Here is a 20,984-nt window from a genome sequence, read left to right as displayed (position 1 = left end):
TTCCCGGGGACACGGAGGGTCAGAACGATGACCGATGTCACCGGGGGGACTCGAGCCCCGGTCTTTGAAAGCCTCTGGCCTCTGCCTGGCACCCCACTTTGCTGTGTCTCTCTCCTCTCCTCACACCCTGTGGCAGCCTTGCCGAGAGCCGAGGTCCTCACCGCCGGCCAGGAGAGGTCAGAAAGAGTGGGCGGGGAGGGGAGCAGCCCCGGGATCTTTCCTTCGCTTATCTTTGCGTGTGACCGGCCATCCTCTAAGTGAGGGGAATGCTGAGTGCGTCTGGTGGAGGAGATCGCGAGGGGGCTGAGATCTGGTGGGAGGCCCTGTGACTTCACCTCAATTCCCCAGCCTCAGTTTCCCCATCTATGAGTTAGGCATTAGTAATTCCCCATTATCAGTGCTACCTATGAACTCTCCAACTATGGCAGCCATTGGCAGGGGAGGCCAGAGCCTGGACCCCATGAGTGGGTGGGGGAACGGTGACAAGGCCAGGTAAACCCTGTAGGAAGTGGCACCTTGGAGGGTCTGCACAACAGAACCCACCCGCTGAAGTGGGTGTTCAGGCTGGCAGTGCTCCTGTGAAGTGAGTGCAGCTCTGAGCCCCCTTTGATCTGGGGATTACGATGCTCTTCAGAAAGACTAATTATCTCCTTACAGCCCCAGGAGGCAGGTCCAGTTTCCCCCTGTTGTAGACACGCGGGAGCCGAGGCTACACAGCCAGGTGAGCAGTCAGTCACACACTCATGGAGCCCCCAGCCACCCCTTGTAGGCAGCATGCTGGCATCCCTACCCTGCCCAGGCCTGGCTCTGTAACCTGAGGCTCCCAGGGGCCCAGGCCTGAGATGTGCGAATTTCTAGGTCACTGGCCTATGGCTCTCCAACAAGCTATGAGAACCAAGTTACTTTCCCGTAAGTCTACAGAACCTTTTAGGAGCAGTTTTCTGCCCGTGGGTTAGAAGCCCTGGCTCTCAGCAACCACAGTGGCCTGGCCACCAACTATCATGGCCTTCCCAGCTTCTCCCTGCCCCCGCATCCTCACCTTCCCAATGACCGAAACTGGCCCAGCTGTGGAGGCTGCCTTAGAACCCCTGCCCTCTCTAGCTGGCACTGTTTTTTTTGTTTGTTTTTGTTTGTTTGTTTGTGTTTGTTTGTTTGTTTTTTGGAGACAGAGTCTTGCTCTGTTACCCAGGCTGGAGTGCAGTGGTGTGATCTTGGCTCACTGCAACTTCCGCCTCCTGGGTTTAAGCAATCCTCCTGCCTCAGCCTCCTGAGTAGCTGGGATTACAGGTGCCCGCCACCATGCCCGGCTAATTTTTATATTTTTAGCAGAGACGGGGTTTCACCATGTTGGTCAGGCTGGTCTCAAACCCCTGACCTCGTGATCTGCCCACCTCGGCCTCCCAAAGTGCACTTTTGATTGCCCAGTGGAGGGCAGAGTGGCATGCAAAGTGCGGGTGCTCCCAGCTGTGGAAGAAAAGTATGCACACCACTTTTCCAGGAGGAAAGAAACTGACACCACACCAAGTGACCAGAGATGCTGGGAATCCCCTAATTCCTCTCCTTTACTGAGATAACAGACAGAGCAGAACAAAAGAATGATCGCTCTGAGCCCCCGAGAGCAGAAAAGCTAGGAATGTCCTTGCCAGCCCCTGCATCCTGGAGAATCTGGTCCAGGACTGTCTGAGTTACCTTCAGGGACCTGCCTGGGAACATAAATGAGTGAGCTGGGTTGAGCATGGGCTGTGTGGTGTATTTCAAAAAATAAGGGCATTTACGTTGTATTATTTTGACTTAAACACTCTTGGCATATTAAACACTTAGGAAGACTTTTCACTTCCGCAAAGAAACATAGTCTTTCACATATTTCTTGAAGTACCTGAACTATACTTTTGATAGAGACATGTGCTTTCCTCTTAACTCCATGACAAGAGAAAAATAGCACTTGGCCGGGCGCAGTGGCTCACGCCTGGAATTCCAGCACTTTGGGAGGCCAAGGAGGGTGGATGACTTGAGGTCAAGAGTTCAAGACCAGCCTGGCCAATATGATGAAACCCCATCTCTACTAAAAATACAAAAATTAGCCGGGAGTGGTGGTGCACGCCTGTAATCCCAGCTACTTGGGAGGCTGAGGCAGGAGAATCACTTGAACCTGGGAGGGGGAGGCTGCAGATAGCCGAGATTGTGTCACCACACTCCAGGCTAGGCGACAGAGTGAGACCCTATCTTAAAGAACAAACAAACAGCAACCACCCAACAAACAAAATCCAGCACAAGTATGAGTATGTAGCTCCTGTCACTTGGATTTGGTGTCAGTCAGAGAGACATTAAGATGGTGGGGACTGTGGCAAATGAGGCCACCGGCCCCTGTAGAGGAGGCTGTCGATTGTTGTCAGGCAGGAATGTAGGCTTAGTGTTATCAGACGTTCTCCTTTTTTTGTTTGTTTAGAGCTACTAGGAATATGGATTTTTATGTGAAATCTAAATTTGAAATATTAGCAACTCTTTGAAACTTAAGAAGGAAAGGAAGAAAGAGGAGATGGAGGAAGAAGAAGAAAGTAAATGTATCGAAAAGTCTTTATGTAGCCCATTGGCCACCAGGGCCCATTTCACTGCTACCATCACTTGTCCCCTCTGCAACCTTCCAAAGTGCACATACGTCCTAGTTACTTTTCAATCATCCAAGCTGCTTCTCAAGGCCACAGCCCTGGGGAATTCCCTCTGCAACTTTTACTCAGTGCAGTTTGATCGTGGCTCTGTGTGAATGTGTGTGTGTGTGTGTGTTGCACGCTCAGACCCAGACCTGCAGATGGCAGTGGGATCCACCTTCCCCAGTTTTCTGGAGGATCCCAGGCTGCCCATGCCTCCCTTACTCAGCTGTAGCCCCTCACTCTCCCTGCTCTCAACTCTGCTAGCTGGCAAGTCTGTGGCCGCAGTGGCAGTCGGGAGTCTCTCAGAAACCCATCTGTCTTGGGGGGGGAGGTACATTAAACACACCTTGAGGTTCATTTATGAGGATGCCCTGGGCCCAGGAGATGTTTCTGCTCAGTTCTGCACCAGGAGACCCTGGAGCCAAGGACTAACCAGCCCATTTTCTGCCCTGAGTGGCTTGGGCAGGTCCTGCACAAATGACAACTCCAGGGGATTTAGAGGAGACCCCTATGCAGAGCCAGCTTCTGGGCATGTGACCTGTGTGGTCACACTGGGCCCCGTGCTCAGAAGGGCCCGGAGCTTGGGTGAATGCTCTCTTGTTGCCTTGAAATTCTTAGTTTTGAACACTGGGACCTACCCATTAAGTAGCCAGTTCTACTCCCAGGAGACCTTCCCAGGCCCCCTGGGGGATGCTGGGAATTGAGGCTGGATACAACTTGGCTCACTCTGTCCTGCTCCAGGGCACACTGTGTGCAGCCTCTGTGGGGCAGCAGGAAGGGAGGATTTGGGGGTCAGGAAAGACAGCAGGAGCTGTCCTCATCCAGTCGTCCCGGCAACTCATGTTAAAGAGCAGAGGCACAGTGTGACTTCAGAGGGGAAAGGGGCAGTCCAGACAGGGTGTGGGGAGGCTGCTCTGGTTCCGGGCTCTGAGGCCAGACAGGGTCCCCCTGACCCTGACCTCAGGCTGGATAGGGCACCACCCAAAAAAAAACAGAAGAGAGGCTGCAGACATAGGTGTCAGTTCAGGTCCCATTCGCAGTGTCCCTTCATTCCCAGGGCAACATCCTTTAGCTCACTGGAGAAGACGACAAGATAAATTTGGCTTAAGGAACAAAACCCAGAAACATGATATTAAGAGATCCTATTATGTTTGGTGTCTGCTTAAAGTTGAATATTTGAGCCCACTGAAATCTTTCCCATCCCCCCTCCATTTGGCTATGATTTTAAAAGAGTCATGCATCACTTAATGATAGGGACAGGGACAAAGGCAGCATGGCGTTCTGGGAAATGCATTGGTAGGCAATTTTGTCATTGTACAAACATCCTAGACAGTACTTACCCAAACCTACACAGGATAGCTACTACACACCTAGGCTATGTAGTATAACCTATTGCTCCTGCACAGCATGTTACTGTACTGAATATTGTAGATAATTGTAACACGATGGTAAGTTTTTATATATCTAAACATATCTCAACAGAAAAAGTACAGTAAAAATACAGTATAATCTTATTTATATGTATAAATAAGGACCACTATCAGATATGCGATCGATCCATCATTGACCCAAATGTTGTTATGTTTCTATTTGTAGAAGATGTTTTACTGAGATCTTCCAGCCAACTTGTTACTATCTCCAAATACCTCTAGCTAAGACAAAGCAGTAACTCTTGATTCCCAGGAAGATGCAGAGTTTTGTATCACCCCATAGTTTTGTAACTCCTGGCAAAACTTTCCAGGGGGTATGAAGACCTCAGCCACAATGTCAGGGCCCCTTGCTGTGTGTGACCATGAAAAAGTGCCTTGGGCTGGGCGTGGTGGCTCACGCCTGTAATCCCAGCACTTTGGGAGGCTGAGGTGGGTGGATCGCCTGAGGTCAGGTGTTCGAGACCAGCCTGGCCAACATGGTGAAACCCTGTCTCTCCTAAAAATACAAAAGTGAGCCAGGTGTGGTGGAATGCGCTTCTCATCCCAGCTACTCGGGAGACTGAGGCAGGAGAATCATTAGAACCTGGGAGGCTGAGGTTGCGGGGAGGCGGAGGTTACAGTGAGTGGAGATCACACCACTGCACTCCTGCCTGGCCAACAGAGTGAGACCGTCTCAAAAACAAACAACAAAAAAGTGCCTTCTGTCTCTGCATCTAAGTGTTCTGGAGGTTCAAAGGGCTGGCTTAGCAGGTGTGAGGAGGGTTTTTCTAGCTCTGCCCACTACGGTCGACACGTTCTTTTTTATCCTTTCTCATGGTGGTTGTGTGGGTATGTTCTGCGTATGTGTTGCTGGTAGTGATGAGAAGTATATACCTATTGCTGCATAACAAATCACCTCCAAACTCAGTGGTTTTCAACAGTAGGGATTTATTATCTCATAGTTTCTATGGGTCAGGAATCCAGGTGTGGCTTAGCTGGGTCTTCTGGTTCAGGGTCTCTTACAGGCTGCAATCAAGGTGTCAGGGGGAGCTACTGCCAACTCGAGGCTTAACCTAGGCGGAATCTGCTTCCAAACCAAACTCACCTACAAGGCTAGTGGCAAGACGCAGTTCCTCCCAGGATTTTTTTTTTTTTTTTTGAGATGGAGTATTGCTCTGTCGTCCAGGCTGGAGTGCAGTGGCGCAATCTCGGCTCACTGCAACCTCTGCTGCCCGAATTCGAGCAATTCTCCTGTCTCAGCCTCCAGAGAAGCTGGGACTACAGGCGCACGCTACCACACCTGGCTAATTTTTGTATTTTTAGTACAGACAGGGTTTCACCATATTGGTCTGGCTGGTCTTGAACTCCTGACCTCAGGTGATCCACCCGCCTCAGCCTCCCAAAGTGCTGGGGTTACAGGGGTGAGCCACCACGCCGGCCCCATTCCTCCCAGGATATTGAACTGAGAACCTCAGTTCCTCATTGGCTATGAGATCTCCTCACAGAATGGCAGCTTGTTTCCCACAGAGGCCTCCAAGAAAGAGCAAGAGAAGGTGTGCAAGAAAAGATGGGAGCCACAGTCTCTTTGCAGCGTAATCTCAGACAGGACAGCCCATCCTCTTCTCCCTATTCTGTTCATTAGAAGTGCATCTAGATCTTGGCCAGGCATGGTGGCTCACGCCTTTAATCCCAGCACTTTGGGAGGCCGAGGCGGGCAGATCACAAGGTCAAGAGATTGAGACCATCCTGGCCAACATGGTGAAACCCCATCTCTACTAAAAATACAAAAATTAGCTGGGCGTGGTGGCACATGCCTGTAATGCCAGCTACTCAGGAGGCTGAGGCAATAGAATTGCTTGAACCCCGGAGGCAGAGGTTGCGGTGAGCTGAGATCGTACCACTGCACTCCAGCCTGGGTGACGGAGCGAGAATCCGTCTCAAAAAAAAAAAAAAGAAAGAAAGAAAGAAAGGAAGGAAGGAAGACATTTAGATCTCACCCACAATCTAGGAGAGAAGACAAACTGAGGTGGCTACCAGGAGGCAGGATCACTGGGGTCATCTTGGAAGCTGCCCACCCAGGGGATTGGGAACACAGTCTCTAGAAGCAGAGAGGCCAGGACTCAAATCACTAGCGTGTGATTGTGACAGATGATTTCATCCCTGGAATCCTCAGGTTCTCTATCCATAAAATGAAAATGATTGTGGTCACTACTCGTTGGGTTGTGGCAAGGGCCTTCAGGAGATGAGGCACACGTATAAAGCTCTGCACGGGGCCTGGGCATAGGGTAAATCCTCAAAAATTGGGCTACTGAAACATTCCCAGAGGAGGCCGGAGTGACACGCCCATGGCTTCTGAGTGGGACACGCTCCCTGCTCTCTCTATGGAGACTGCCATCTCAGTCCACTCCTGGGGCTCCAAAGTGACTTGGAAGCCCTTTGGCAGCCCCTGGGCCGCCTTTGTTGCCGAGGCCACTAGCAGGGATGGTGTTGATCTCCTCTTCTTCCCTCGGCCATCCCGGCAGAACTCTAGGACCCAGGTGCATCAGGAAGGATTAGAGCCGGATTTTTCCCCAAACCTACTTAGACCTTTGCCCTTGGCGGGGATGAGGATTTTACTCGGGGTCCATCCTGCCATCTGTTCTGGCGAGGCTGGAGACTTCTGTGGGCCTGTCATGGGCTCACTGATACCCTTTGATGGCTTTCCCAGGTCCCCAAATGACCTGGCAGAGATCCTGATCTCCTCTAGGGCCTTGCAAAGGCCTTCTCCTAGAGGCAGAGCTTAGCCTAGTCCTCGGGCAGAACAGGCCATTAAAGCAATTTCACAGAGTTCCAGGTGTCAGGTGGGGCTGCCTTCATGCCCTGCCTGTTGGACTGTCAAGAGTCCCAAATTAATTATTATTATCTTTTTGAGACAAGGTCTTGCTCTGTCACCCAGCCTAGAATGCAGCGGTATGATGATGGCCCAATGCAGCCTCAAACTCCTGGGCTCAAGCAATCCTTCCGCCTCAGTCTCCCGAGTACCTAGGACCACAGGTATGCCACCACCATGCCCAGTTAATTTTTATTTTTATTTTTTTCTGGAGATAGAGTCTCACTCTGTTGCCCAGGCTGCCTCAAACCCCTGGCCTCAAGTGGTCCTCCTACTTCAGCCTCCCAAAGCACTAGAATTACAGGTATGAGCCACTACAATGGGCCCCAAGTTCGATTCTTAATTGTAATAAAAGAATACAGTCCTGCCTTATCCAGAGGCCACATCTCGCCTTTTCTAAGCCCCTTTTTGAAGAGTTCACTTCAAGTAGGAAAGTTGCTGCAGAAAGTTAAAATGTTGTAGCTTATTCAGAATAAAAAGAATAGACTGGGTGTAGTGGCTCACACCTGTAATCCCAGCAGTTTGGGAGGCCAAGGCGGGCAGATCACCTGAGGTCAGGAGTTCAAGATCAGCCTGGCCAACATGGTGAAACCTGGTCTCTACTAAAAATACAAAAATGAGTTCGGTGTGGTGGCGCACACCTGTAATCCCAGCTACTCAGGAGGCTGAGGTAGGAGAATCGCTTGAAACTGGGAGGTAGAGGTGAGGCTGCAGTGCACCCAGATCATGCCACTGCATTTCAGCCTGGATGACAAAGCGAGATGCTGGAAAAAAAAAAAAAAAAGAACAACAGTGAAAATACTACAAATAATAACAATGACAAACATTTACATAGCACTTACTATGTGCCAGGCAGTGTTCTAAGAATTTTACATATTAATTTAATCCTCCCCACAACCCAGAGAGGTAAGTGTACTATTATTATCATCCCCACTTTACAGATAAGGAAATGGACACAGAGAGGTCAAGTCACTTATCCAGAGTCACACAGCCAGTAAGTGACGGAAGCAGGACTAAAGCCCATGTAGTCTGGCTGCAGGGTCCATACTCATAGCCATGATGCTGCGTTGGCAATAGGTGTCATTTACTGCGCACTGACATCAGTCCAGGGACTGTGCTTTCCAGCTCATTCAACCCGCCAAGCCACCCTATCCCCAGGGTCCAGATGAGAAAACAGAGGTTTAGGGAGACAAAAGGACTTATCCAAGGTGATGTGGCTGGAAAAGGCAGCGTTGGGAGTCTAACTCTCAGAATTGAGGGGTGTTCTCTGCGGAACTGCCTTCCACATCAGGGGTTATGGAGAATGCATGCCTGTAGGCAGGGGGGAAAATCACCTCTTCATTCTTCATAAAGAAGGGGGACTCAGGGAACCCTCAGCAGCGCTGCTGGGCAGGATGTGTCCTCTGCTGCCTCCGGTGGCTACTAGCGGAATTTCTTCCGCAACTGGGACCCTTGGCTCTGGGAATCGTGATACTACGTTCACCACAATTTTCAGACCTTGTGTCTCCATTTCCTTTGTATGATTTGAGAGACACAGAGGGCCAGGGGCCAGCGAGGGGCCCAAGAAAAGAATAACAGTTACTGTTTACTGAGCATTGCCACCTCTATGCCAGGCACTCTGCTAGAGACTCCTTACTTAAAAGCTATCATTTAATTAATCAATGCACAGATACCTAATCATTATTGTTAAGAGCTATTAATAGTAGATAGAGCATTTTACACATATTAGCTCATCTATTAATAGCAGACAGAGCATTTTACACATATTAGCTCATTTTCATCCCCAGAAGTACTATATAAGTACAATTACTATGTAAGTGCTATTCCTATCCTCATTTTATCAATGAGGGATCCAAGGTTCAGAGAGGTTAAGCAGGTTGCTCCAGGTCACACAGCTAGTATAAGGTGGAGCTAGGATTCAAACTTAGAAAGTTCTGGCTCCAGAACCTGTTCTCTTAACCATTATGCCATTATCAATGGGACTGTGATGGAGCCCCTGCCACCCATTCTCGAAGGCAACAAAATGATCCCAAAGAGCAGGCTAGGGAACTGCTTCCAGATGATTGCTGGGTCAGCGATGAGGTCCAAGGATGCTGGCCTGGCCTATCCCTTTAAGGCTTAAAGTGCCCATCTCTCCTAGAGAAACTCATCTCCCACAGTGGCTGCAAGGAAGTTGGAACAATAGAGTAAGAACCCCTGTGTAGTCGTGCCTGGGCCTTTCATGGGAAGATCTCTGTGCTACCTGCAAATAGTAATTAGGCATCCCAACACCAAGGGGGTTTAGATGTTCAAAGACAAAACTGGCTTTTCTCTGTTGGTGGGTGAGAAAAGTCAAGCCCAGAGAGGCAGACACTTGCCCAGCGGGGTTATAGCAAATCAAGGCCAGGGGGACTCACTCAGGTAAGCCCTAGAGCAGCGGTTCTCAAAGTGTGGCCCCGATCAGCTGCAGCAGCATCTCTCCTGAGCATAGAAGAGAAATGCAAATTCTTGGCCCTACCCCAGACCTCCTGAATTAGAAACCCAGGAGGCGAGCCCTAACTGTCTGTTTCCACAGCCCTCCAGGTGACCCTGTTGCTGTGACAGCTGAGGGCCACTGCCCTGCCCAGAAGGCCTGCTAGGTCTTCATGCCCTCTGAGTGGGGAGGAGGCAGTGGAGCGTGGCAAGGTCGCATTTTCAGTGGCGGTGGCGTCGGGATTACATAACATCCCCTCCTCCATCCTGACGGTTTTCTGCACCCAGAGTCCAAATGCAGAGGCCCTCCCTTGTCAGGAGGCCACTCGCCTGGGCTCCAGGAGGCCTGTCCGCACACGCCCGCGGCTGCTTTCCCCATAATTACGGGCTTTGCCCGCCTGTCTACCCGCCCACCAGAACTCAGGCACGTCAGCCAGAGCAACTCCTGGCTTCTCCAACTCAAGGCAGAGCACACAGGGCCCCCATCACCACTACACAGGCAGATGCGGGACTTTGGTGGCTACAAGGACGCCCAGCAAGGTTGGGAACGGGCCTTACCTTGCCCTCCGTGACCCCAGCATGGGCCAAGCCCAGAGAGTAAGGCAGAGAGCTCTGTACTCTGGACATCAGAGAGTCACCTTAGGCCCTGGTCTCTGGGTTCTCAGGGCGGAAATCTGGAACAGCCCCTCGTCCCAATGGGACTCATTAGAATTGGTTCTAAATTCTTCTTTTCCCAGGACTGTTATTTAAGTATCTTTGGAGTGGGTTTCGGGAGGCAGATTTGTTGAACAGATACGTAGGAAGGACTGCCGTCTTCCCCCTGAAGTTTCTCATTAAACAAACAAGCAACAATGTGTTTGGATAAATGTGAAAGGCGCTGCCTTCTTCTTGTTTTTAAAGACTTGACCTTTGGGAGTGGAATGTTTCTCCCGGATCAGGGGCCCACTGGAGGGGTACTCAGGGAATCCAGGAGTAAAGTACAGCCCCAAGAACCACTGGGTGGGCCTAATCCCAACTCCCCCTGAAACACAAGGCATGGGTAGGGGTTTAAACTTGCTCTCTGCCCACAGTGCCAGGCACACCGCAAGCACACACTCCTAAATATTCTCAAGTCTCGCTCAAGGCCTCCCAGTTGCCTGTGCCAACCTTAACAAGCTCCTTCCATCACTCCAGCCCCTCCCCATCTTGCCAAGTGTCTCGGGTCTTAGTAAAGAACAATAGCTACCATTTACTGTGGGCCAGTCAGTATGACTGGCATTGGCTCGTTTCATCTCCCACTTGCCCTATGAGAGAAGGGCATTGTTCTTATACCCATTTTAAAACGGAGTAAACCGAGGGTAAAAGAGGGAAGCAGGACTTGCATTCTGGTGGCCCTTGGAGCCGCATCTGGCTTGTGAATGTGGTTTCTTTTTTTAGTACTCTAGTAAAAAAAAAATTTTTTTAACTGGATGCCAACATTTTAACATGAGGATAACTTACACCAAAAGCTTCAGATTTGTAGTTTTCACCTGGCCTTTTTGAAAAAATTAGGCTGGGCATGGTGGTTCACATCTACAATCCCAGCACTTTGGGAGGCCAAGGCAGGAGGATTGCCTGAGCCCAGGAGTTGGAGACCAGCCTGGGCAACATGGTGAAACCCTGTGTCTCTACAAAAAATATGAAAATTAGCTGGGCATGGTGGCGTGCACCTGTAATTTCAGCTACTCGGGAGGCTGAGGTGGGAAGGAGGTATTATCAAACCCCCATTCCATCCCGCATGGTGACAGCGTATCCTCTCATCCCCCACTGTGGTAGGTTCCCTCCGCTCCCTACCGTCTTACCTCTGGCTACCTCACCGAGGTACATGACCTGCCTGGCTGCTCCAGGCACAATTAGTGAAAGGCAATGTCCTGGGTCAGTCCATCTTTCTGTCTGTTACATCTCACCACTGCCCACTCCTGGGAGACCCCAATGTGGCAGATTAGAAGGAAAACTAGACAGGGAGCCACAAGATGTGGATGCTTATTCTGTTGACCTGTTGACTGGGTGGCCCTGGGAAGACTTTTTTTTTTTTTTTTTTTTTTTTTGGGTGGTGGAGTCCCCTTCTTCCCCCGCGGGGGGGCAGTGGTGTGATCACTGCAATCTCCGCCTCCTGGGTTCAAGTGATTCTCCTGCCTCAGCCTCCCAAAGTGCTAGATTACAGGTATGAGCCACCGTGCCTGGCCAAGGCTTTTCCCTTTCATAGCTTCAGTTTTCCCGTGTATAAATTAGGGTCTTGGATAGAACAATCTTCCAGACCCCCTCTACTCCTATCAGCTCCAGCAAGGCTCCTCCCAGCTGCAGAGCCCACTGGGAAACTGTCCTAGGGATTCCAGACCAGCCAGGTACAGGCTTGCCCACTGAGCCATCCTGTGGCCCCGGGCACCTCCTAGCTAGGGAACCGTTCCAGAGCTGCACCATCAGTGCCAGCAGGGGCCAAGGCTGTGGGCCCTCCTAGTGACAGGGTGTGGGTTCCAGGCCTGAAGCAGCTTCCGGCACCTAATGACCTCAGTGCACAGAGGAAGAGTCCATCAAGGACCACCCAAACTCCCCACTCAGAAATGCAGGATGCCAGAGATGGGAGGTGGAGCCAGCGTTTCCCCGCCCAGGTCAGTCTAAGGACAAGGATGCCCCCTGGGCACTGGGCAAGCTAGCTGGGGCTCTGCACTGCCAACAGGAAGTGCTCGTTCAAGTCCCAGGGACATAGAGAGCAGGAATTCAATCTCGCTTCTCTTTCATCATCCTACAAACATTCAACAGAGGGAGAAACTGAAGCCTACAGAGGGAACATGTTTCTTAGGCCCACAGCAAATCAGTACAGAGCTGGGCAAGGGTTCAGGCTTCCCGGCCTCTGTCCTGGGGTGCTTCCTCTATTCTCTCTCCCTCGGAATTTAGAACCTTTCACTTCTTGGCATTGGACCTCAGAAGGGACTTGAAGTGGCCAACGTGGGCAGAGCCTGTCTGGTTCAGAGGCCTGGCATGGACCTTGTTCACGGTGCCTAAGGTTCAAACCGCTGCACCGTGTGGGCTCAGGAGTGGTGTGAGCTGCCCAAGCCTCCGGGATGGAAGCGTGGTCTGTAGGAAAGGTTGCAGAACTAGCAGCCAGCAGCCCACATTTGGCTCACAGACACATTTTGTTTTTCCCACAGTGTCTTTTTAAACGATTCACATTAGTGGCCACCATTTAAGAATCAGAAGATTTCACTTAAAAGATAGGATTCCTGACTTTTCTTGAAAGCCTTGGAATCTGCCAAAAGCTGGACCACAGTTACTTCCTGGCCATGACTGGCAGGAGCTAGGTAAGCCCCCTCTTGCTCAGCATGCCAGCCATCTTCACTGTTTCTGGGACCTCTTGTATGTAGGTTTGGGGATTTTGAGCCCTCCTCTGCAGTATCTCTGTGCTGCAGCCATAGTTCCTCTCTTCCTGGTTATCCTGGGCAAAACTCCAGATAGTGGTGGTTTGCAACCAGGGGACAATTTTGCCCCCCACGCCTGGGAAACATTTGGCATATCTGGAGACATTTTGTTGGTCACACTGGGGTGGTGAGGAGTGCTCCTGGCTTCTAGTGGGTGCGTAGAATGACCTCCTACAGCAAAGAATTATCTGGTGCCGAGTGTCAGCAATGTTGAGGGTGAGAAACCCTGAGCTGAATCAAGAGACACCAAGAGCCCCAGGCCAGGGATCTTGAGACGGAGGGGCCGGTGGGGCACCCACATCGGGGAAGGTCCAGCCCTGCACATCAAGTCCTTTTCTGTCATTGTGATGGACATGGAGCGCTCACTTGCACTCCTGGGAAAACAGACCTCATGACAGCCACTTGTGGCTAAAGGGCAGGAATGAATGTTAGGAGGGAGAAGAGCAGCCAGTCAGGAGATCCACAGGCCACAGACATCCCAGAGCCTTCTGGAGAGCCAGGGGCTAATTGGTCGTAATTAGGGCAGGGCCAGGCATTCATTCATTCATTATTTATTTATTTATTTGAGACAAGGTCTTACTCTGTTGCCCAAGTGGTAAGTGCAATGTGTCTTGGCTCACTGCAACCTCCGCCTCCCAGACTCAAGTGATTCTCTTGTCTCAGCCTCCAGAGTAGCTGGGACTACAAGCACATGCCACCGTGCCCAGCTAACTTTTGTACTTTTAGTAGAGATGGGGTTTCGCCGTGTTGCCCAGGTGGATCTCGAACTCCTAAACTCCTGAGCTCAGCTGATCCGCCTGCCTCAGCTTCCCAAAGTGCTGGTTAAACAGGTGTAAGCACCAAGCGTGGCCATCATGCTTTCATAGCACCAACTGCATACAAAACACTGTGGCTGGAAGGACGGGAGAAAGTCATGCTGTCCACAACATGGCCCTGGCTCTCCGGGTGCTCTGGAGGTGGCCAGTTGAAGAAGGGGGCACTCTGGGGTGCACTGCAGGGTCTCTGGGGCAAGAGTGTTATTTGGCCCTGGCTTTGAAAGATGCAATCTAGGCTAGGTGCGGTGGTTCACACCTGTAATCCCAGCACTTTAGGAGGCCGAGGCGGGCGGATCACGAGGTCAGGAGATTGAGACTATCCTGGCTAACATGGTGAAACCCCATCTCTACTTAAAAAAAAAAAAAAAAAAAAAAATTAGCTGGGAGTGGTGGCAGGCGCCGGTAGTCCCAGCTACTTCAGAGGCTGAGGCAGGAGAATGGCGTGAACCTGGGAGGTGGAGCTTAGATCGTGCCACTGCACCCCCAGCTTGGGCGGCAGAGAGAGACTCCGTCTCAAAAAAAAAAGAAAAAAAACAAGAAAGATGCAATCTTCAGCAGAGATGGGCAGGTGGGCACTGTGGGCAGAGGAAACGGCCTAACTCTGGAGGCAGTCACAGACTCAGGCACACAGCCAAGACGAGATGTTATGAGTTAGGTGAGAGGAAATTGGTGGGAGGCAGAGGGGCCTGATATCGGAGGCGGAGATTACGGCACACTTTAAGGGGTCTCCAAGAAAGGCTAAGTGGGAGAAAGGGGGCAGAGGCCATGGGGAATCACTGCCAAGACAGTAGAGTACAATTAACTGTGTGAGCTTGAAGAAGGCACTTAAATGCTCAGAGCCTCACTTTCCCCATCTGTTCAATGGGGATCCATAAGAATAATAACAACTGTCACGTACAGCGCTTACCATGTGCCGCCAAACTCTATGGGATCTATTTAATCATCACTGCAACTCTATGAAAGTATGTACTGTTACTGTTTTATGTCCTTTTTATGGAAGAGGAAACTTCAGGATATGGGTAGGAAAATCCCTTTTAACGTTCCCGAGGACACTGCTGTTGAGATGGTGACGGTATCTGGAACAGGTGGTCTGGCTCCAGTCCACATGTCCACATGCTTTTTTTTTTTTTTTTTTTTTTTCGAGACGGAGTCTTGCTCTTGTCGCCCAGGCCGGAGTACAGTGGTGCGATCTCGGCTCACTGCAACCTCTGCCTCCTGGGCTCAAGCGATTCTCCTGTCTCAGCCTCCCAAGTAGCTGGGATTACGCCTGCCACCACGCCCGACTAATTTTTGTATATTTAGTAGAGACGGGGTTTCACCATGTTGACCAGGGTGGTCTTGAACCAACCTCTCAAAGCGCTGGGATTACAGGCGTGAGCCACCACGCCCGGACCCACATGCTCTTTTTGAGTCAGGGTCTGGCCTCTGTCACCCAGACCGGAGAGGAGTGGCATGAATAGGGTTCACCGCAGCCTCAACCTCCCAGCCTCAAGCAATCCTCCCACCTCAGCCTCCTGAGTAGCTGGGACTACAGTCACATGCCTCTACACCCAGGTAATTTTTCTTTTTCTTTCTTTCTTTTTGTTTTTGAAACAGGGTTTCACTCTGCCACTCAGACTGGAGTGCAGTGGTGTGATCTCGGCTCACCACAACCTCTGCCTTCCAGGCTCAAGCGATTCTCCTGCCTCAGCCTCCTGAGGAGCTGGGATTACAGGCTCATGCCACTACTGCCCAGTTAATTTCTGTATTTTTAGTAGAGATGAGGTTTCACCATGTTGGCCAAGCTCATCTTGAGCTCCTGATCTCAAATGATCCACCTGCCTCAGCCTGCCAAAGTGCTGGGATTACAGGTGTGAGCCACTGTGCCCAGCCAATTTTTCTTATTTTTATTTTTTGTACAGATAGGGGTCTTGTTATGTTGGCCAGGCTGGTCTTGAACTCCTGGCCTCAAACGATCCTCCTGCCTCAGCCTCCCAAAGTGCTGGCATTACAGGTGTGAGCCACCATGCTGCCGACCCTACATGTTTTTGATGGCTCCGCTCTCCAGCCTCTCTAGAACCAGCTCTAGGGTTGTCCTCAAGAATAAACAAAGGAAAGTAGGTGAAGTGCCCAGCATGATGCTGGCATAGAGTCAGTGCTCAGAAGCTATGACCTATCTCATGAAGCCTCAGTCTGGGTTGGCATAGCAAAGTCCAACTCATGGCACTAATGAAACAGGGAGCCAGGGATTTTCCCTCGTGGGCACATGGGCTCTGGGAAGAGAAGGGATGGAGGAGGGGTGCCCTTCCACTGGGGTGAGAGACAGCTGAGCAGGGATCCACCTCCCACTTGCCTTTCCCGAGACCCCAATTGCCATCACCCATCATGCTCTTCAACAGCTGCATGATTTTCCTTACTCTGTCCACCCCCTTGCCGGGAATATTCTCCTTTCCATCTCCATGAAACCCTTCTTTCTTTTCCTTCTAACCCAGCTCAGAGGACACTTCTTTCCAGAAGCAGCTCAGGACATGCCCGGGCAGAGTCATCATGCCCTTGTCTTTGTACCCTGAGCTTTTTGCAAACTCAATGGGCCCTCTTAGGCACCCAAGGGTCTTTGGGCATCATCTCATAAGGCGTCTCAAGCTCTGCTGAACACATTCATCTTCCGGAGATCTTATTAAAATGCAGATTCTGATGCCTGAGGTCTGGGGTGGGGTCTGAGATTCTGCATTTTTTTTTTTTTTTTTTTTTTGAGACAGGGTCTCACTCTGTTGCCCAGGTTGGAGCGCAGTGGCACGATCTCAGCTCACCGCAACCTCCATCTCCTGGGTTCAAGCCATCTTCCCACCGCAGTCTCCTGAGTAGCTGGGACTACAAGTGTGCACCACCATGCCCAGCTAATTGTTTTGGTATTTTTTGGTAGAGACAGGGTTTCACCGTGTTGCATAGGCTGGTCTCGAACTCCTGACCTCAAGTGATCCACCAGCCTCGGCCTCCCAAAGTGCTGGGATTACAGGCATGAGCCACTGCACCTGGCCTGATTCTGCACTTCTAGTAAACTCCCAGGAGTTGCTGATGCTGCTGGTCTCGGTCCACTCTTGAATATGTGCCACGATGCTCTGAGTAGCAAGGTCAGAGGACACGTCCTGGGGGTCATTCTTCCCCCAGGGACAAAAGACTCCTCCAGGGCAAAAGCTTCTTTGTTCTCATCTCAGCATTTGTAAATCTCAGCCCTAGGGAACAAGGCGGGGAGGGGGTATGGACCCAGCAGAATTCATCAGAGGGCCTGACAAATTGAATCATTTGACCCACATCTTCTGTGTAGCCTGGGGGTGGTTTTTTTTTTTTTCTGCCTCCCCTCAATGATAAGTATCTAGGATGGCCAGCTTGATCTCTAGAAAAATATGGGACCATGCATAAGATGGTGAAACAATGTTTTTTTTTAATCCTGAAACTAACTTGCTTATTTCAACACATCATTTGTACCTTTCTAAAAAATTCCCTTTACATGTTTTATGATATTGAAAAAATATCGACGTGCCCCATTTACACATTTTCTTTTTATGGGACAGAAAGTAAAATGACAAACTTTACAGTGAACTCTGGACTTCCGCTTCGCATGAGGCTGCGTCCCCAAGTCACAGCCACACCTCAGCTCGATTCCCAGGCCAACTTCCCCTCAAGACCCAGCAAGCTCCTGTCCCACCCTCGCCACCAAGTCAAGGAATGAGAATGAGTTTTAACATTCATTTAAGCAACTCTACGTGATTTTTAGAAAGGTCACCCTGTTCAGGTAAGAGAGGGCGAGAACGAAAACACCTAGCATACTTTGAGGGCAATCACGTGAACCGTGAAATTGTTCGCTATTCACATCCAAGCTCCGGTAGGGAGTTCACAAGCTGGATCCATGTGCTGTATTATTATTATTATTACTATTATTATATATTTTTTGAGATGGAATCTCGATCTGTGGCCAGGTTGGAGTGCAGTGGCGCGATCTCGGCTCACTGCAACCTCCGCCTCCCGGGTTCAAGTGATTCTCCTGCCTCAGTTTCCTGAGTAGCTGGGATTACAGTTGTGCGCCAACACACCCAGCTAATTTTTGTATTTTTAGTAGAGACGGGGTTTCATCATGTTGGCCAGGATAGTCTCGATCTCCTGACCTTGTGATCCGCCCTTCTCAGCCTCCCAAAGTACTGTGATTACACCGCGTCCGGCCTGTGCTGTATTATTTTTACTGAACTATTTGCATGAAGTATTTGGTTCATCCTCATTACTGTTTGGCCTCCTAGACCTCGGGAGGATGTGCCAGATGCAGGCCTGGGGGACCTTTGGCCAGTGTAGGCCTTTGTGACTGCATCCCATTTGCAGGTGGCAACAAGACAAGTCAGCAGGAGTTTCTCCACCCCAAGGGCATTTCCTGCCCGGGCACAGTGGGTCACGCCTGTTATTCCAGCACTTTGGCAGCAGAGGTGGGCAGATCACTTGAGGCCAGGAGTTTGAGACCAGTGTGGCCATTACGGTGAAACCCCATCTCTACTAAAAATACAAAACATTAGCCGAGCATGTGGCATGTGCCTGTAGTCCCAGCTACTCAGGAGACTGAGGCGGGAGAATCGCTTGAACCCAGGAGGCAGAGGTTGCAGTGAGTCAAGATCACGCCACTGTACTCCAGCCTGGGAGAAGGAGTGAAACTCTGTCTCAAAAAAAAAAAAAAAACAAAAACAAGGCTGGGCGCAGTGGCTCACGCCTGTAATCCCAACACTTTGGGAGGCCGAGATTTGGGAGGCAGATCACGAGGTCAGGAGATCGAGATCATCCTGGCTAACACGGTGAAACTCCATCTCTACTAAAAATACAAAAAATTAGCCTGATGTGGTGGCGGGCGCCTGTAGTCCCAGCTACTCAGGAGGCTGAGGCAGGAGAATGGCGTGAACCTGAGAGGCGGAGCTTGCAGTGAGCGGAGATCGCACCACTGCACCCCAGCCAGTGACATAGCAAGACTGTGACTCAAAAACAAACAAACAAACAAACAAACAAAAAAGAGAAACAGAAAAAACTGAAGTGTATTTCCTGCTCCACAGAACAGCAGGCTTTGGGGCCAGTGGCACATGGAGGAAGATGCGGTTATTCCGGATGGGTGGGAAATGACGCAGTTTGTACCTGCTGGTGAGACTTGAGCACTGGCTTCTCTAGTCGGGAATCCAACATGTGGCGCACAGGCCTGTCTGTGCTGCTGCCTGGAGTGCATGCAGACGTCTGCAGTGGCACATGCAGGGGGATGTCCCGCGTCTTACAAGCTGACATCCATGTGGCAGCTCGGGTGTCTCTTGTTTGGAACTGGGTAGCAAAGCTGTACTCACAGCTAGAACTCAGCATTGCAACAACTGTTTATTAGGCATCTACCATGTGCCAGATTTTTATAGGCGTTGGTCTCCTCTAATTCACGACCCAAACCCTACAAAGGGAGGCAATTCTTAAGCCCATTGCATGAGTAAGGAAAATTGAAGCACGTGGGAAGGAAGGAATTTCCATAATAGACCACACAACTAGGAAGTGGCTGAGCTGAGATTGGAACGTGAGTCCGCTAACTCGAGACTGGGCCTCTAAACCCATTAGCTAATCACGCAACTAACCAAGCCGTTGACCAGTGAACCTCTCCTGGTCTACACATTAATTGGCTGCCTGCTGGTGCCAGGCACCGGAAGCAAGGGGAGATTAAGAAAGAATGTTGCTCTCGCTGTCTGGTCTTCCGCAGGCTGCTTCTCATCCTGGGGCTTTATTTGTCTCCTCTGTAAAATGGAACAATCATGCTGCTCCCTCATAGGGTTAAGTGAGTAAACACATGTAAAAGCGCTTAGAACACCATCTGCCAGAGTGAATATTCAATACATGGAATCTACTAAGGTTAGATGAATGGGATCATGATTTTAAAAATTAAATTGTGGTCTCTATTATCATGTTTTAAAATTGATTTTAAAGCAAGGCCACTCTTTGCAAAGCCTGTACCCAGGGATGGTGGAGAGTGTGCTGAGCTTGTCTTTGATCACAGGAAATAGATTGTCACATCATCCCTATCTTTAGCCACAAAGAAACAACAAAGCAGACCCTGGCCTTACATTCTCAGCCCCCTCTGCCCATCTGGCAAATGTACTAAGGAGGTGGGGTCCAGCCCTCTCCCTGGATCCTCTGAGTGCCCAATAGCAAAGCGTGTCCCCTCCGGCTAGAGGAAGAGTACCCCAGGGCAGAGGGAAGTGACACAGATGGCCCACTCTGCTGCCCGGGCCCCAGTGTGCCCACACGAAGGGCTGCGACAAAAGTGAAATTGGCACCTGTGGCTGATGCTTGACCGGCCCCAGGGCCACTGCTCAAAACATGCCATTTCGCAACCTCTTTCCTTGAAAAGTAATTTGGGTCCTGTGTTTGGGTTAACGAGCATGGGGATGCTATCCGCAATTTTTTTCTTGCCTTCCCTATACTTGGCATCCTAATTGGGTGATCAGAGAGACCATCACAGAAAAAAGAGGCCAGACACAGTGGCTCATGCCTGTAATCCCAGCACTTTGGGAGGCCGAGGCGGGTGGATCACTTGAGGTCAGGAGTTTGAGACCAGCCTGGCCAACATGGTGAAACCCCGCCTCTATTAAGAATACAAAAAGTGGCGGGGCATGGTGGCAGGCGCCTGTAATTCCAGCTACTTCAGGAGGCTGAGGCACAAGAATTGCTTGAACCTGGGAGGTGGAGGTTGCAGTGAGCCAAGATCGCGCCACTGCACTCCAGCCTGGGTGACAAGAGCAAAACTCCCTCTCAAAAGCAGGACATTCACTGCTCAGAGGGCCTACCTGTCCACCTGTCCACATGCTTCATTCTAGGTGGGCAGCCCTGGCAGCTCCCACCCCTCTCACTGAGTTTGGTACCAGAACTGTTGCTGTATTCACATGGACGTAATGATGCCACTTTCCAAAACGTCTGTAAAGCCGCTAAAAGGAGCTGCATTTTTTTCTGACTCTAGCTGAATATGAGCCTCCCCTTGGAAACAACATGGAAGATTAAAAAAAAAATTGCAGTTCTCAGAACTTCAGATTTTCTAGCCTATAAATTTATGTCCATCAAAGCACGTCTTAAGTCCTTGTCTGCTCCCAGCACCCTTTCATATGCAGCGTTTTCAAGTGCATGCACGGAACTGTGTTAGCACGGGATTCCAGGGGGCCTCCCACCTCGCTGGGTGCCTGTGTCTTTAACGTGCCCGGTGGATTGGCCATCTCTGTGTCTGCGTACACAGCTGCGTAAGTTGCCTTTATCAGTTTTATTAGCGGAAAGAGCCTGCCACTGCTGGACTTGCAGCACTCAAAAGAGAGGTGGCTTCAGGACCATAGCTT

The 20,984-nt window shown here is 50.5% G+C and overlaps 1 protein-coding gene and 1 long non-coding RNA gene across 3 annotated transcripts in view; one reads left to right on the top strand and one right to left on the bottom strand.

The window, feature by feature from the left end:
- KAZN (kazrin, periplakin interacting protein) overlaps window positions 1-20,984 on the bottom strand; it is a 1,237,957-nt gene that overhangs the window by 192,467 nt on the left and 1,024,506 nt on the right. The window lies entirely within an intron of this gene.
- LOC116276397 lies at window positions 17-17,445 on the top strand. Its single transcript, XR_004185908.1, has 3 exons — window positions 17-176; window positions 12,545-12,694; window positions 17,178-17,445. It is a non-coding gene; the product is annotated as an uncharacterized LOC116276397 (long non-coding RNA).

This window comes from Papio anubis, chromosome 1, assembly GCF_008728515.1.
Source record: "Papio anubis isolate 15944 chromosome 1, Panubis1.0, whole genome shotgun sequence".
Classification (NCBI taxonomy): Eukaryota; Metazoa; Chordata; class Mammalia; order Primates; family Cercopithecidae; genus Papio; species Papio anubis.
Note: the sequence above shows the minus strand (reverse complement) of the source record. Positions and strands in the feature narration are given on the sequence as shown.